The sequence below is a fragment of the Camellia sinensis genome, chromosome 8 (genome assembly GCF_055761805.1).
Source record: "Camellia sinensis isolate YWXY chromosome 8, ASM5576180v1, whole genome shotgun sequence".
In the NCBI taxonomy this organism is placed as follows: domain Eukaryota; kingdom Viridiplantae; phylum Streptophyta; class Magnoliopsida; order Ericales; family Theaceae; genus Camellia; species Camellia sinensis.
The window spans coordinates 109,327,111-109,333,110 of record NC_138968.1 but is presented as its reverse complement, the minus strand read 5'-3'; positions in this window follow the sequence as shown (position 1 = coordinate 109,333,110).

Here is a 6,000-nt window from a genome sequence, read left to right as displayed (position 1 = left end):
TTAATTTGATGTTACATGTAATGTTTTTATTTAGTAATACTCTGATGAATGAATTAATAAATTGTTTTCTTTAAGTAATGCATGTTGATGATATACATATAATGGGTTTATTTTGAGGGCGTTACGACTTGGTATCAAAGCGTACCGGGTTTGAATACTTTGGGTACGTGGGAAGTGATTAGTATCACATTGGGTTCGTCTCGTTTGAGAGAGACTTAGTGTAATGTTATATGCTTATGTGATAACATGTTTATGTGATTATGTGGGTATGGAATGTAGTTTCTAGGATGTTGATTGGACCCTTGAGTTTCTAGTAGTCTTGTTGGAAAGGCACTTGATCACTGCTGCTTCCAACCGGAACTATAGTAACGCATTGGGACTATCATTATCCGGGAATGAAATTCGTAGGTGCTTATGTGATTATGTGCTTACGTGGAATGAATTATTGTTGTCCAATGCATTAGGACGCAAGTGTTTAGCTTCGGCACATTGATTAATGTGCTAATGTCTTTGTTTCCTTTATTAGGATGTCAGGACGAGGACGAGGACGCGGTAGGCGTGGTAGGCCGGGTAGGCAGGAGGTGCCTGTGCCAGAGGAGATTCCGGTAGTTCAGGAGGGAATTGGCCAGGCCAATGTGGCCGAGCCAGTAGGCCAGCAGGCTATGGGCGCTCTAGCCCGAGAGATAGCAGGGGCATTCAGGGAGTCAGTAGGCATTCTCAGAGCTGAGAATCAAGCTCGGGATGTTGCTGCAGATGCAGGACCTTCCTTTCTGAAGAGGGAGTTCTTCCGGTCTAATCCGGATGAATTTGTGGGTGATCCTAAAGAGCCGCTTAAGGCAGATGAATGGCTCGAACAGACAACGAAGACGTTTGAGATGCTTGGCATCGAAGACGAGGGGTTGAAAGTGACCTTGGCATCTTTTCAGTTGAAGGGGGATGCGGGTCAGTGGTGGAAGTTCACTAAGGGTCGTATAGGAGGTACATGGGAGGCTTTTGTGAATGCTTTCCAGGAGAAGTTCTTATCTCCAGTAGTTAGGGAGAAGCTGAGAGACCAGTTCTGCCAGCTTAAGCAGTCGAGTTCTTCAGTGGCCGAGTTTGAGGCTGCATTTACTAGTTTGTCCAGGTTTGCACCTGAGTTGGTGACGTCTGAGGAACGCCGTTGTATTGAGTTTGAGAAGAAGTTGAGGCGTGGCCTCAAGCTGAGAGTTGGGGGAACTATGATTCGGGATTATGGGCGTATGGTTGATGCTGCAGCTCACATGGAAATCATGATGCAAGAGGAGGAGGAAGGACAGAAGGGCTCCAAGAGGAGTCAGGATGGTCAGAATGATGGTAGGAGACAGAAGGGTTTTAATCCTCAGCAGTCTCAGGGTAGCTTTTCTAGATCGACTTTTCCTGTGCCGAGTGCTAGTTCGGGGAAAGGCAGTCAAGGAGACATTACCTGTTTCAAGTGTGGCCAGTTGGGCCACAAGTCTCTAGTTTATCCTCAGAGGGGAGGAGTGCAGAGAGCAGCATCATCTTCGGCTCGATCTCAGAGCCAGAGTCAGGGTAGAAGCCAACCACTCTCGTGTTATCAATGTAGTCAGCCAGGGCATATGAAGAGGTATTGCCCGCAGTTGGGTGGCACACCTGGTGCATCTGGTTTGAGGCCGATTCAGGGTCAGCAGCCAGCTCAGTCGGGTCAGGCCTCGAGGGCCAATCAGGGGGCTTCATCGTCCCAGTCGGTGCAGCAATCTTATGCTCATAGGGGTGAGCAGGTTGATCAGAGGTCGTCTAGGCGCGTGTATGCTGTTACCGCGCAGGATCTTGTGCGGCACCATCAGTTGTGAGAGGTACCTTCTTGTTTTGCAACTCGGTTGCTAATGTTTTGATTGATACGGGTGCTTCTCATTCCTTTGTGTCTGCTGCATTTGCATCTGTTTTGGAGTTGGAGTTAGCACAGTTAGCATCTCCTATTTGTGTAGTGTCACCTCTTGGGGGTGAATTGATTTTGAAACAAGGTGTTAGGGGTTGTGATATAGAGGTTGATTATCATAGAATTTCATTTTCCTTTGTAGTTATGCCTATGAGGGGTTTTGAAGTTATTTTGGGTATGGACTGGTTATCGTCATACCGGGCAGTTATTGATTGCTACCGCCAGAGGGTCACTTGTTGTACCGTGAGCGGAGAGTATTTCCATTTTCTGGGGGACCGGGTTGGTAATGTGTTACCACCGGGGTATGTTCCGCGAGGACGGAGTGAGCTTAGTGGTCTAGTTGCTAACCTTTCGATTAGTGAGATTAGTGAGGATGATGAGACTCAGATTATGTTGCCAAGGGTGGTTTGTGAGTACTCGGACGTCTTTCCTGAGGATCTTGTTGGGTTGCCACCGCATCGAGAGATTGAATTCTCTATTGACCTAGTGCCCGGCACGGCGCCGATTTCTATGGCACCTTATCGTTTTGCCCCAGCCGAGTTAGTTGAGTTGAAGATTTAGCTTCAGGAGTTACTAGACAAGGGCTTTATACGTCCTAGTGTTTCGCCGTGGGGAGCACTGGCCCTCTTTGTTAAAAAGAAATGTGGTGTTTTGAGACTTTGTATAGATTACCGGAAATTGAATCGGGCTACGGTTAAAAATAAGTACCCTATGCCTCGTATAGATGATCTGTTCGATCAGTTGAAAGGTTCCAGTTGTTTCTCGAAGATAGACTTGAGATCGGGTTATCATCAGTTAAGAGTCAGGGAGGAGGATATTCCGAAGACGGCATTCCGTACACGGTATGGCCACTACGAGTTTTTGGTGATGCCATTTGGGCTCACCAATGCACCGGCAGTTTTTATGGATTTGATGAACCGGATATTCCGGGAATTTTTAGATCGTTTCGTAGTCGTCTTCGTGGACGACATCCTTATCTATTCACCTTCTGAGGAGAAGCACAAGGAACACTTGAGAGTGGTGCTTGAGTTACTTAGAGCCCATAAGCTTTATGCTAAGTTTGGGAAGTGTGAGTTTTGGCTAGAAGAGGTCAAGTTCTTAGGCCATGTAGTTTCTGGGGAAGGAGTGTCTGTTGATACATCCAAGACTGAGGCGGTGCAAGATTGGGCACAGCCTAAGAGTGTGTTTGAGATCCGCAGTTTTCTGGGGTTAGCTGGGTATTATGGTCGGTTTGTGAAAGATTTCTCCAGATTAGCTTCGCCTTGACTAGATTGACTCGAAAGGGAGTCAAATTTGTATAGAGTGAGACTTGTGAAAAGTCGTTCCAGGAGTTGAAAGTTAGACTGACCACCGCTCCAGTATTGATTATTCCAGAGAGAGGGTTGGGTTATGCAGTCTACTGTGACGCCTCATGAGAGGGTCTGGGTTGTGTGTTAATGCAAGAAGGGAAAGTAGTTGCCTATGGCTCACGTCAGTTGAAAATTCACGAACAGAATTACCCTACGCATGATCTAGAGTTAGCAGCTGTGATATTTGCCTTGAAGATTTGGAGGCATTACCTTTATGGTGAGAGGTTTGAGGTATTCTCGGATCATAAGAGTCTGAAATATTTGTTTACACAGAAAGACTTGAACTTGAGACAGAGGAGGTGGATGGAGTTCATAGAGGATTATGACTTTGAGTTGCATTATCATCCGGGAAAGGCCAATGTAGTGGCCGATGCCCTTAGCAGGAAACCTGTTGGTGACATAGCTAGTATAGCCATCCGAGAATGGGAGATGTTGAGTGCACTTGGGGAGTTTGATTTACTTCTGGGCGAATCCGTTGAGGCTGCGGCCTTGTTTTCTGTTGTTGCACAGCCTACACTTTTGACTCGAGTGTTAGAGGCTCAGAGGGGTGACCTTGAGGTAGAATCTCTTCGTGAGAAGATTTCTGGTGGGAAGGTTGAGAAGGGTATGACGGTGTATTCCGACCTGAGTGTGAGATACCGAGACCGTCTGTTTGTGCCGGAGTCTTGCCGAGAGGAGGTACTCCGAGAGTTTCATCATTCACGCCTTGCGGTGCATCTGGGAGGCACTAAGATGTATCGGGATTTGGGTCGCCAGTTCTGGTGGCGGGGTATGAAGAGAGATGTGGCAGCGTTCGTATCTAAGTGCCTTACTTGTCAGCAAGTGAAGACTGAACATCAGAGGCCAGCGGGTTTGTTGCAACCCTTGCCTATTGCCGAGTGGAAGTGGGAACACGTCACTATGGAATTCGTTGTGGGTCTTCCGAGGACTCAGCGAGGTAGTGATGCTATTTGGGTGGTTGTAGACCGGTTGACTAAGTCGGCACACTTTATTCCTATGCGTGTTAGAGATTCAGTCGATCATCTGGCCGATTTTTATATTCGGGACATAGTGAGGTTACACGGGGTTCCAGTGACGATTGTCTCAGATAGAGATCCTCGTTTTACTGCCAGATTGTGGCAGAGTTTGCAGAGTGCCTTAGGCACTAAGTTGACCTTTAGCACGGCTTATCATCCTCAGACTGACGGGCAGTCCGAGCGTACTATTCAGATCCTTGAGGATATGCTTCGGGGTTGTGTTCTAGACTTTAGTGGGTCGTGGGAGAGGCACTTGCCGTTGGTGGAGTTTGCCTACAACAACAGTTTCCAGTCTAGTATCGGTATGGCACCATTTGAGGCCTTGTATGGCCGACCGTGTAGATCTCCTGTTTGTTGGGCCGAGGTGGGTGATGCACCTCTGTTGGGTCCGGAGTTGGTAAGGGAAACGACGGAGAAAGTTGAGCTTATCCGTAAGAGGCTTGTTACAGCACAGAGTCGTCAGAAATCTTATGCCGACCGTAGGAGGAGACCTTTGGTGTTTGAGGTGGGTGATCATGTCTTTCTGAAGATATCACCTAGACGGGGTTTGAGGAGGTTTGGGAAGAGCGGGAAGTTGTCTCCTCGGTTCATTGGTCCGTTTGAGATCCTTGAGAGGATTGGCGAGGCTGCTTATCGTTTAGCTTTACTGCCGCAGCTGTCCGGAGTACATGACGTGTTTCATGTGAGTATGCTTCGGAAGTATGAGCCGGATCCATCACATGTGTTGGATTAGACCGATTTAGTGGTTGATGAGGATGTCTCGTATGAGGAGAGACCGGTTCGTGTCTTGGATAGGCGGGATCAGGTTTTGCGAGGCAAAACCATCCCTTTGGTGAAAGTTTTGTGGAAACATCACGGAGTGGAGGAAGCCACTTGGGAACGGGAATTGGAAGTCCGCCAGAAATATCCGGACATGTTTGTTGATTTGTAATCTTATAATTAGATTCTGTTATATTGTTGAACTTAAGAACTTTATGTATGTCTTAAGTTGTAAAACATTGAATTTGTATTGGTAAATGGGTGTATCTTGAAACTTGCTTCATTATAGAAGTTTAGTGTATCATTGCATCTGGTGAGTACATTGTTGAATGTGTTATATATATCATGCGATTGAATATGATATGAGAATTGTTAACATTGAAAGGAATAAAGCATAATAATGATACAGGTTGAGATATATGTTGTTTTATATATATTGTGAGATACCCCTTGATAAAGAGATGAAGTGACCAGTATTGGGTCAAGATGTTTATTGCTGTTATACAATATCTTTGAGAATTGAGAAAAACTTGTTTTTGTTTACAAACTTATGCTTCATTTCGGGGACGAAATTCTTTTAAGGGGGGGAGGTTATAGCGACCCCGGTCTTTTCCCATTTGATTATTGTATCCGGACATAGGTTCCGTAGATTCTGTCATTGTATAAGTGTTGTTGTTGTCACTTATTTTCTCAATTGGAGTTATAGGATGTGTTGGGCAGGTTTGTTTCAGGTTGGTTGGGTTTAGAAACCAAGTGTTACTGTCCAGAATTTTGGATCCTCGCTCGAGCGAGGAGTTGGTCGCTCGAGCGAGAAGTTGTTTTTGGTTCTTCGCTCGAGCCGGGGTTTGGTCGCTCGAGCGAGAGTTTGCGTCTGGTATGGACCTGTAGCATTGCATTCTTGGCTCGAGCGAACTTCTCTTTGCTCGAGCGAGGATTTCTTGTGTCTGGTCGCTCGAGCGAC